Source organism: Protopterus annectens, chromosome 17.part0 (genome assembly GCF_019279795.1).
Source record: "Protopterus annectens isolate FY-2018-M chromosome 17.part0, PAN1.0, whole genome shotgun sequence".
Taxonomy (NCBI): Eukaryota; Metazoa; Chordata; order Ceratodontiformes; family Protopteridae; genus Protopterus; species Protopterus annectens.
The window spans coordinates 760,196,517-760,208,285 of NC_056751.1; the positions used below are offsets into that span (position 1 = coordinate 760,196,517).

The 11,769-nt window shown below is 40.3% G+C and overlaps 1 long non-coding RNA gene across 1 annotated transcript; it reads right to left on the reverse strand.

Moving 5' to 3' along the window:
- Positions 1-2,477: 2,477 nt before the first annotated feature.
- LOC122791706 lies at positions 2,478-3,313 on the reverse strand. Its single transcript, XR_006363189.1, has 2 exons — positions 3,283-3,313; positions 2,478-2,979 (listed from the first exon to the last, which is right to left on the reverse strand). It is a non-coding gene; the product is annotated as an uncharacterized LOC122791706 (long non-coding RNA).
- Positions 3,314-11,769: the final 8,456 nt, after the last annotated feature.

Consider the following 11,769-nt stretch of genomic DNA (forward strand, 5'->3'; position numbering starts at 1 on the left):
TACAACTCTTACGTAGCACTAGGGTACCCTTTCCAGCACAGTGTGGGAAAAAGAACTCTTACTAATTATTAGCTATGACAGAATTACTCAACAACCCTAAATGATTTCAGGATTTACACAGACAAGCAATCTTTCTGTCAACCATAATTAAAATCTATTCTTTAGGATAAGTTATAATGATGTTGAAGGATAATCATCATGCACTGAAATGCCCTGGAAGGAAGTAACAAATGATCCCGGCCATTACGGAAGGAAAACCGACAGTTCCTGAAAAAAAATTAAGTCTATTTATACTCCCAAGATGAAACAATTAACTATGATGATAAAAGTCTTCTGCGCCACCAGCTTAACCACACTTTTCCTGTGTGTGTGTGTGTGTGTGTGTGTGTGTTTTACTTTTAATTATATCCCTTATGGCAAGATAATTGTAATGGGTTTTTAATTGCAATGAGTTTGGTAGATCATTTTCAGCCATAACACAGACCACAATGTTACTTGCTCAGATACATAAATCCTAGATATGTAGTACCATTTCTATAGATCTCTAACTTGCAGCTCTTTTGTGATATCCCATGACTGAAATTATTGAGAATATATATAAGAAAATTTAATACACACACACACACACACACATATACACACACACATATACACACACACACACACACACACACACACACACACACACACACACACACAAAATGTATGTTTTTCAAAGCAATCTCTGACACTAATAATCCATCTGATGGAGCAATAGTTAGATTTTTCCAGCTAATACTAATAGTGAGTCCGGGAATGGACAGACACAGCCAATAAATGGCTAGAGGGAAAATGCTGAGACTGTGACAACAGCTGCCTTTCACAATGAGGTGAAGGGGGTGGAGCTGTGTATTTACAGTTGCATAAAGACTTCTGTGACACTCATGGAATATATTTGGTCATATTAAAGATGAGCATATCTGTTATCATCTCCGCATGTTGTTAAATCAGCACAGATGGGGAGAGCACTGAAGAGCAGTACAATGGACACCCCAAAAAGAAAGGGCGAACAAGCCCACTATGGCTGAAATTATATTGTCTGCAAAAAGCAGTCTTATACACAAGTTCTGGTTTGCCCAGTGAAAGATTGTATACTTTTATTAAATACCTACACAGTGGAATGTTGTATTGCATTTGGGAAAATTTGGGAGCTGGAGAAATCTTTATATGGCACTGGAAGTACTTGGAAGATGTTAAACAGAAAAGATAATAAGAAATGATTAGTAGTAATGGCTTATGACTCTAAAAGTAAAAAAGTTACCTGCCTAACTGTAAATTAATGGTTATAAAACTCAAAAGGATACAATTATGCAAATGTTGGGTAAGACCTGTCCCTTTCTGTCTATAATAGTGGAATCATTTTTGACCAGACGAGACAGGATTAAAGATGTATGACAACTTAATATTATGTTTGCTATCTGCTATGAGTTATTTCATTTAATAACTTTCTTTTTGGCTCAGTCCTTTGTTAAAGGGACAAAAAGAACAGCTGTTGCATAAAGCTATTAAATGAGGTGCCTTTCTTAGCATGGCTGTTTGTTTACTGCTGCTATTAAATGAGGGTGCCTTTCTTAGCATGGCTGTTTGTTTACTGCTGCTATTAAATGAGGTGCCTTTATTAGCATGGCTGTTTGTTTACTGCTGCTATTAAATGAGGGTGCCTTTCTTAGCATGGCTATTTGTTTACTGGTGCTATTAAATGAGGTGCCTTTTTTAGCATGGCTGTTTATTTACTGCTGCTATTAAATGAGGTGCCTTTCTTAGCATGGCTGTTTGTTTACTGCTGCTATTAAATAAGGGTGCCTTTTTTAGCATGGCTGTTTGTTTACTGCTGCTATTAAATGAGGTGCCTTTTTTAGCATGGCTGTTTTTTACTGCTGCTATTAAATGAGGGTGCCTTTCTTAGCATGGCTGTTTGTTTACTGCTGCTATTAAATGAGGGTGCCTTTCTTAGCTTGGCTGTTTGTTTACTGCTGCTATTAAATGAGGTGCCTTTCTTAGCATGGCAGTTTGTTTACTGCTGCTATTAAATGAGGTGCCTTTCTTAGCATGGCTGTTTGTTTACTGCTGCTATTAAATGAGGGTGCCTTTCTTAGCATGGCAGTTTGTTTCCTGCTGCTATTAAATGAGGTGCCTTTCTTAACATGGCTGTTTGTTTACTGCTGCTATTAAATGAGGTGCCTTTTTTAACATGGCTGTTTGTTTACTGCTGCTATTAAATGGGGTGCCTTTCTTAACATGACTGTTTGTTTACTGCTGCTATTAAATGAGATGCCTTTCATAACATGGCTGTTTGTTTACTGCTGCTATTAAATGAGGTGCCTTTCTTAGCATGGCTGTTTGTTTACTGCTGCTATCAAATGAGGGTGCCTTTCTTAGCATGGCTGTTTGTTTACTGCTGCTATTAAATGAGGTGCCTTTCTAGGCATGGATGTTTGTTTACTGCTGCTATTAAATGAGGTGCCTTTCTTAGCATGTCTGTTTGTTTACTGCTGCTATCAAATGAGGGTGCCTTTCTTAGCATGGCTGTTTGTTTACTGCTGCTATTAAATGAGGTGCCTTTCTTAGCATGGCTGTTTGTTTACTGCTGCTATTAAATGAGGGTGCCTTTCTTAACATAGCTGTTTGTTTACTGCTGCTATTAAATGAGGTACCTTTCTTAGCATGGCTGTTTGTTTACTGCTGCTATTAAATGAGGGTGCCTTTCTTAACATGGCTGTTTGTTTACTGCTGCTATTAAATGAGGTGTGTTTCTTAGCATGGCTGTTTGTTTACTGCTGCTATTAAATGAGGGTGCCTTTCTTAACATGGCTGTTTGTTTACTGCTGCTATTAAATGAGGGTGCCTTTCTTAGCATGGCTGTTTGTTTACTGCTGCTATTAAATGAGGTGCCTTTCTTAGCATGGCTGTTTGTTTACTGCTGCTATTAAATGAGGGTGCCTTTCTTAGCATGGCTGTTTGTTCTTAGCATGGCTGTTTGTTTACTGCTGCTATTAAATGAGGTGCCTTTCTTAGCATGGCTGTTTGTTTACTGCTGCTATTAAATGAGGGTGCCTTTCTTAGCATGGCTGTTTGTTTACTGCTGCTATTAAATGAGGTGCCTTTCTTAGCATGGCTGTTTGTTTACTGCTGCTATTAAATGAGGTGCCTTTCTTAGCATGGCTGTTTGTTTACTGCTGCTATTAAATGAGGGTGCCTTTCTTAGCATGGCAGTTTGTCTACTGCTGCTATTAAATGAGGTACCTTTCTTAGCATGGCTGTTTGTTTACTGCTGATATTAAATGAGGGTGCCTTTCTTAGCATGGCTGTTTGTTTACTGCTGTTTTGTTTGCTTCTTTTTTAATGAAAATGAAAAGCATAATTCTCGTATAACTGCTCATAATTTGGTTTATATGTACACTGTTCAAGTAATGCATGTCTGTATTCCTTCCTATAAGTACATTTGACATTCATATTGACTGCAGTTTTATTTTATATAACTATCGCAAAAAACTGACCATTAACACTTTCCTACACTCATTAAGAATGCATAAACTAATATTAATGATAATATTTCTATACATTAATTACTTTCTAAAAATTAAAATACACCAACGTGGTGTACCTTCTTGGTAGCACACTATGTAAAGTCAAAAATTGTGTGGTGACATAACAGAAATCCTGGCTGCTCATCATAGATAATGCAGGTGGACATATCTTGGATTTAGGAGTGAAGATGGATTTATGATGAAGGTGGACAGATTAAGGGGTGAAGTTAGATTTCAAATGGAGATGGGTGGATCTCCTTGATGAAGAACTTAGGCTAGATAAACACTCTGTTGTTGTCCATCAAGAGGAATGCAATACTTTTAAACAGGGAGATTTCTGTTAACTCTGCTGCCAAACAACCAGCAATACTCTTTCAGGTACTTAGAAAAAAAAGCAATCTAGCCCGTTATACTAATTGGAAACCCTTTTCTTCTACTGAATGTGAGGCTGCTTCTTGCTTTTATATGTGTGTGTGTTTGTGTGTGTGTGTGTGTGTGTGTGTGTGTGTGTGTGTGTATCAAAGTGTGGATAAGCTTGACCAGATTAGAAGCAAAACCTTGCAAGCGGCCATGCATTGAGATGAGTGCTGATTCTTAGCAGAATTCTTTGGGTAGGAGTTGTTTCCTTATTGTAGCTGCGTTGTGGTCTTTGCCTTAATTTAAATTATGTGGCCTATGTGGAATTGATGTAAGAAGCAGGGAGGCACTTTCTTGCCAGGGCTTCCTAAACTTTCATCTCTGAGGTCTTTTGTTTTTCCAGTAGTGTTGAAAGAGACTTTGATTGCCTTAACTCTCAGAAGGCCACCTCTTGGTCGTAACAGTCTGGAAAGTTTTGGGTTTATCTCTAACCTGCCATTTAGGTAGGGTCATTAAGAGTGTGGCATGAGTCATTTTTTAAACCACCCTTGACCTTCTCAGTCTTTACAAGTCTGGAGATAAAACCAAAGTACCAAGTCTGTTCTTATTAAGGCAGGTCATGACCTCCCGGAGCTGGGAATCACACTCTTCCTCATTTATCTCAGCTGCATTTGCCATTGTTACCCATCAGATTATGACAGAGTGCTTGCATGTTCACTAGGGTCTTTCTGCCATGATTCTTAACTGGTTTGCTTATCGCTGTCTCCCTCTCTCTCTCTCTCTCTTCTTTTTTGAGGGGGGTGTGTGTGTGTGTGTGCTGAAAGTAGTTGTCTAACTTATTCTTCCAGAGTCTCAGTCTGCAGGCTTCAACCTTTGGTATTGTTTGGTCACTGTGTGTATGCTAAGGCTAGAAGTTAGTTGAGGGGGGTCTGTACTAAAATTCTGATGTTGTTGATACTCACCTATATCTTTCCTTTAGTCAGCATTATACAGGTATGTTGGCTACCAATTCCATGAGGCCATGAGGGCAGTATTAGTTCCATCCTAATGGAGATCTGGAATAGCCATTTGAAAAGCCCTGTCAAATCAAGAGATATCAGACCTTCCTTCTACAGGCCTTGCTCACATTGCAATTTATGGGGGCAGGGGGCAAGCTGGAGTTTGCTTGCAGTAAAGCCAGAGACAAAGGCTACCTTACAACAATTGCAACATATTCTATTATTTTCTATCAGGAATGGAGCAGGTAAAGAGCTATCAAATCCCAAGTGGTTTAATTAATTATTTCCATTTGTTTAATGGGACAGTCTAACTAAATAAAGCTTCTTTTCACTGGAGGCCTGGGGAGGAAAGCTGTATCACTTTACATTCTATTGTATGGTTAATGTACATCAAAGATAAAATTTTTAGAAATATTTCAGATAACAATGTAATAAAGAAGCTGTTGTAAGCACAACAGATAACCCCAAAAACAATAAAGAAGCAGAAAATATTCAATAGGTAATCTTTGATGAGATGGTCGAATGTTACAAAGACTGCATACAGATGAACTGTAAGATTGTCAATGTTTTGTCTACACAGCGCTTTAAAAGTAGAAGGAATATACTAAATGTGCGGCTTGTGAGACAGGTTATATCGTAGACAGGGAACACTGAAATAGAGATAAGGTAGCACCTAACATGTCTTACACGGTAAGTTATGAGGTTCTATTATAGACAGGTAACACAGAAATACAGACAAGTCAAGTATTACCATCCAACATATTTGACATGCTATGTTATGAGGTAATAACATGTGTTGGTAACACAGAAATACAGGTAAGCGAGGTATTAACAGCTGACATGTTTGACATAGTATGTTACGACCTAAAGTTGTAGGAGGAATAACATTCTCCACAGGAACAGCATGCACCCTGGACACGTTTATAGGAATATTCTTAAAGGACAACATGTGTTGGTAACACAGAAATACAGGTAAGCGAGGTATTAACAGCTGACATGTTTGACATAGTATGTTACGACCTAAAGTTGTAGGAGGAATAACATTCTCCACAGGAACAGCATGCACCCTGGACACGTTTATAGGAATATTCTTAAAGGACAATGCACATGACTCTCTAGACTGAATAACAGTGATAAATCCACAGAACAGCATGCACCCTGCATATGTTTATAGGAATATTCTTAAGGGAAGATGCACGGGACTCTCTAGAATGAATAACAGTGATGAATCCTCAGGAACAGCATGCACTCTGGATACGATTATAGACATATTTGTAAGTGACAATGCATGCAACTCTGTAGACTGAATAACAGTGATGAATCCACAGGAACAGCATGCACCCTGGATACGTTTATAGGCATATTCTTAAGGGATGATGCACATGACTCTCTAGACTGAATAACAGTGATGAATCCACAGGAACAGCATGCACCCTGGATACGATTATAGGAATATTCTTAAGTGACAATGCATGCAACTCTGTAGACTGAATAATAGCGATGAAGGTTTTGATACAGCAGACAAAGAAATACAAAGACAGTTTGTCTATAGATGGTATTCAAGAAGGGAGGTTTATAAGGTGATTGATGGTATTTATGTTAGCAGAAACAACACAGCAAAACCATACTTTTCCTCACACACCGAAGAGCAGCAGGTGCCAGATAGCTTGCAGGGAGAGGGTTCTGTTGGTATTAACAGAGTGGGTTTCCCTCTGTCCTGCTCTAATAACATTAATGCTGCGTGTGATATTACTAGAATGAACTGGTCAATGCTGACCGCTAATGATAATATCAGACACATTGTAGGTGACAAACCTAGGTTTGCCTTTAAAAGCAGGAAATCCCTTAAGCTCTTGTTGTGTTATGAAGGCAGAGCTGCTCCCAGCAGTATGCCAGAGCGCATTGGAACATTTCCTTGCAGCGCCGGCACAGCTTGCACTCATTTCACTAATGAACACACATTCACCCATGTGACTACAGAGAAACACTACACTCCCCATCTATATGCTGACTGTTGTCGTAGGAATCTTGTTTATTTAGGAACCTGCATCATGTGCCCGTGATTTTATGTAGGCAAGACAAACAGTTCTCTCAGGGAAAGAATCCATCAGCGTATATCAGATATACTGAAGTCTAAGAGCATGAGTGCTACCTAAACATGCTAACTTCTACAATCCAGCATATTCTTTTAAATTTATGGTACTGCAGTTAGTGTTTAATGATTCAAGGTTAGGTGATATGTAGAATAGAACTGAGAGTATTGGAATGAGATGGATAATTTTTTTTACAAGCAGACAAGGGATATGGTCTCAATGATACTGTCTCTTTAAAACCAGCTTTGAAAGATAGACCTCTTGTTTGATAGGTTGAACAATTGATGTTGATTGATGTTTGTTTGTTATTATGATTGTATATTAGAGATTTGTATTTTATTGACTGGTTTGAGGTCAGAAGAAGTGCTATTCAAGGCATGAACGTGCTTACTGTTTAAACTGTTGGAGCGACAGTATGTTATGAGGTTATATTGTAGGCAACATAGGCAACAGAGAAGTCAGGTTTTAATTGCTAACTTGTTTGATACGGTATTGCCCACGAAGTGATATTCAAGCAGTTAGTGGATGGAGTACTTAGAAGTGGTGTCTTGTCATTCTGTCTGGCAGATTAAACATGTTTGTAAATTAATAGCATTTTGTTGTCTAATAGTAGGTTATGGGATGCCTGATAAAGAATGCTAGCGGAAGGAGATCAGATTTATTTTCATTGTGAGCTCTAGTTGTTATGGGAAGTTGGGGAGAAGGGGAAGTGGAATTGCAGCATGCTTATGAAATGTACTTTGTAACGGATTGTGAGCTCTTGTTGTTATGGGAAGTTGGGGAGAAGGGGAAGTGGAATTGCAGCACGCTTATGAAACGTACTTTGTAACGGATTGCTAGATGCCGTTAGAGTAGATAATGGAGGGAAGCCATTTAGATGGCGAGGTGGCTGTTGCTGTGTCTTTCGGCTTTTCCCGGTTAGGGGTCGCCACAGCGGAACTCCGGTCCGCTAATGATTGGCAGTAGATTTTTACATGCCAAGTTGCCAGCTCTGATGCACAACCTTCAACGAAGGTACGCCCATTCATGCATGTCTCTACACACAAGACGCTCTAGCTGAGAATCGAACAGGACAACGTCTTACTGTGAGGTGACAACGCTATGAGGTGGTAAGATAGTTTAATAGGATATTTTCTGAGCTAGGATACTTTTCTAAAATAAAAGAAAACATGGCCATCACAGCTGTCTTTCTTTCTTCTAGTCTGTAACTGTATACTCATTTGTCTGTGGTTTCTTTAATGCTCTCGGCCATCATAATGGCCAAGATCATCTGTACATTAATGTTAAGCTAGAAGTAACAGAATGCTTGTGTTTTCAGATATGCTACATTATGCATGCAATTAAGGTAAATTGATAAACTTAACTCAGCAATCAATATCATTTTCAGTGCAGTTTACGTTTAATTTTAACCTTATTATGAAGCGCAATACCTATAACTGGATAAAAATGTAAATGTGACATTAGGAAGAATAGATCTATAGTAGACCCCTCAAATTCAAAGCTACATTAATGCCCCCCCCCCCACACACACACACATATATGGGTCCCCTTCACATGATCAACTTTTCACAGTCGACTTTCATATGGCCGAGACCATATGTTCAACTTTTGAAAAGCCGACCCTGGGGAACCGCTTTCTCCATACAGTGTGGAATGGGAAAATTTCCCTCTTCCACACTGTAGTGCGATCTCGGAGGTGGTATATTTAAATTAAGAGGGGTGTGGGGGGCAGAGCTCCCCTGCTAACAGTTTTAAGGTAAGTGTCTGCTGTCTTTTTTATGTTTATTGTACATGGTCGGCTTTCGGAAAGTTGACTTTGTGAAAAGTCGACCATGTAAAGCAAACCCTGCATAGCCCATAAACTAATGCATTAACTAGTATCTGTACATGTCTAATATCTTATAGTGCCAGTGGGATTCTAGATACTGGCTAAGGCTCTTGCCACCCCTATAGTGCCTTTTTTAGGCAAGGTTCAAATGACAAATTCACCATCGTAACAGGTACAACCAAGCAAAATCTGAGGGTAATGCTACTCAATGCTAGAAGTCTAAACCTCAAAATGCATTCACTCGAGGCACTCCTTAAAATGGAAAACATCGACATCTGTGCAGTGACAGAGACCTGGTTCAAGGCTCCAGAGAGCACCCCTGCATTACCAGGTTATAATTCATACCACACCTTTCAGCCACCTAACATGGACCAAACTATCAGCAGAGGCATGTCCATATTCATTAAGGATATCCACACCTCCAGGCTAGTTGCTCAGCATAATGCATCCAAGATTATCCAAGTGCAACTAACTCTGGGAAGACCACAATCCAAATTGTAGCTTGCTACAGATCCTGCACCATGCCCCAGGATTCCCAATCCAAATTTCTTGATACCCTGAAAAATATTAGGGTACAACCCAACACCCTAATAATGGGCGATTTCAACTACCCTACCATTAACTGGGAAAACTGCTCATGTACCAACTCTTTTGTTCAATGTTTTCTGGAATTCATAAATTCCAATGCCTTGGATCAACTTATCCACACCCCCAACAGGGGCAGCAATATCCTAGACCTGGTCATTACCAACATGGGCGACCAGTGTTCCACACAAGAGGTCAATTCCTTGTTGGTGAGCTCCGACCACAAGCTAATCACCCTAGACATCCACATCCCACCCCCATTGGGGAAACCACTGTAAAAAATTTCTCCAAAGCCAACTTCACGCTTCTTAAGACAGAAGTGGCAAACTTCCCGACACCCATGCACACGGACAATAGAAGTACGACTGCTGAATCCTACACAAATGCACTTACACAAGTGCATGGATTGTGTTATCCCTAACAGAACCAATATGCTATCCCCCCAAAAAAGGAAGCCAATCTGGTGGTCCCCTGCCATAAACAAACTCTACAACAGAAGAAAGAAACTGTTGCAAAAAAGAGTAAAATCCCATGATTGGAAGGACTCCCTGGTCAGCCTCAGTAAGAAGCTGAGATTCCTCATAAAATCCTCCAAAGCTAGTTACGAAAACAAAATTGCCACTGATTCTAAAGACAACCACAAAGCATTTTCTAGCTATGTCAAGAATCTCAATGGCAACACTCAGATCTGCTCTAAGTTACACCACGATGGCACTAAATATATAGAACCAACTGATATTGCCACATCCTGGCAGACAGGTTCCGTGCTAACTTTAACCCCCTCTCACCCCCTAAAGGGCCCATCTCTATACCGGAAGAATGCAAAGTTCCTATAATCACAGCTGCACAGATAAAAACTACACTCCCAAAGCCAAGAACACAGCATCCATGGGACCTGATAACATCCTAGACTGGGTTCTACATGAACTACAGAATGAACTGGCACCCCACCTAAGTACCATGTTCAGTTATAGCCTCACCTCAGGCTTTGTGCCCACTGAATGGTGCACAGTGATGGTTATCCCACTCCACAAAGGGGGAGCCACCATGGACCCCAGGAACTACTGCCCCATTAGCCTGATGAGCCTGGTCTGCAAGGCCATGGAACATATCATCATGGAACTTATAAACAAAGACATTGGTAATCTCCAAACTCTGGACCCCACCAAGTTTGGGTTTGTAAAAGGCAGATCATATCTCCTAAACCTGATAGACTTCTTTGAAGCAGTCATCAAAGCTGTAGAAGAGGTAAGGTGGTTCATACAGCCTATTTAGATCTCACCAAGGCTTTTGACACCATTCCCCACTCTGGAATTATAGATAAACTCACTAAACTAGGTATAAATCCCTATATCACAAGATGGGTTGCCAACTGGCTCACTGACAGAACCCACACTGTGAAAGAGTGGACTACCACAGGGTTCAGTCATGGGTCCTCTCCTGTTTGGTATCTACTTCTCTGAAGTACAGGCTAACACAGAATGTCTTTGGCTAACGAAGTTCGCAGATGATGGCAAACTAGGAGCCATAATCAAAACTCCTAACGATGTGGACATCCTATAAAAGTGCCTTAATGAGACAGATGCCTGGTGTCAAAGCCATGGCCTCAAGCTCAATGCCAAAAAGTGCATTGTCACCCTCTTTGGTAAAAACTCTGTACCGATGAACTACCACATAGGCGGTAGTCTACTTAACACCAACAGTGTCATAAGAGACCTTGGGACACAGGTGGACAGTAGTCTCTCCTTTGATAATCACATCACCACAGTAGTCAGAAAATCTGTCTACATGGCACACCTCATCACAAAAGGTTTCTCATCCAGGAAGAAAGAGGTCATTGTTCCCCTCTACTCATCACTCATTAGGCCCATTATAGAGTACAATGCCCCTTTTGGTATGCACCTCACAAGACTTCTACAACAACTGGAAAGGCTGCAGAAATATCTCACAAAGAGGATTACTAGTCTCAAACAGATGCCCTATGCAGGCTGTCTCAAAAAACTCCAGCTTTACTCCATTGCATATCGCCTACTCAGAGGCGATCTTTGCCTAACATACAAAGCTGTGTCCAACCCAGAGCTGTTGGACATGCTCCACTTAAAGAAATCCCAATCCCTCCGAGCTACACACTCTAGGCACCTAATCCTTGTCACCACAATAAACAGAACATGCTGGAGGGATAGATTCCTGTCCCAGAGACTTCCCATACTCTGGAACAAACTACCTATCTTCATCAAACAAAGCTCCTCATTAGCACTCTTCAAGAAAAATATTGATGATTGGATGGGAAATAGGAAATTGACACTGGGGATCACTTCTGTGGCTCTGCTCGACAGGGGCAC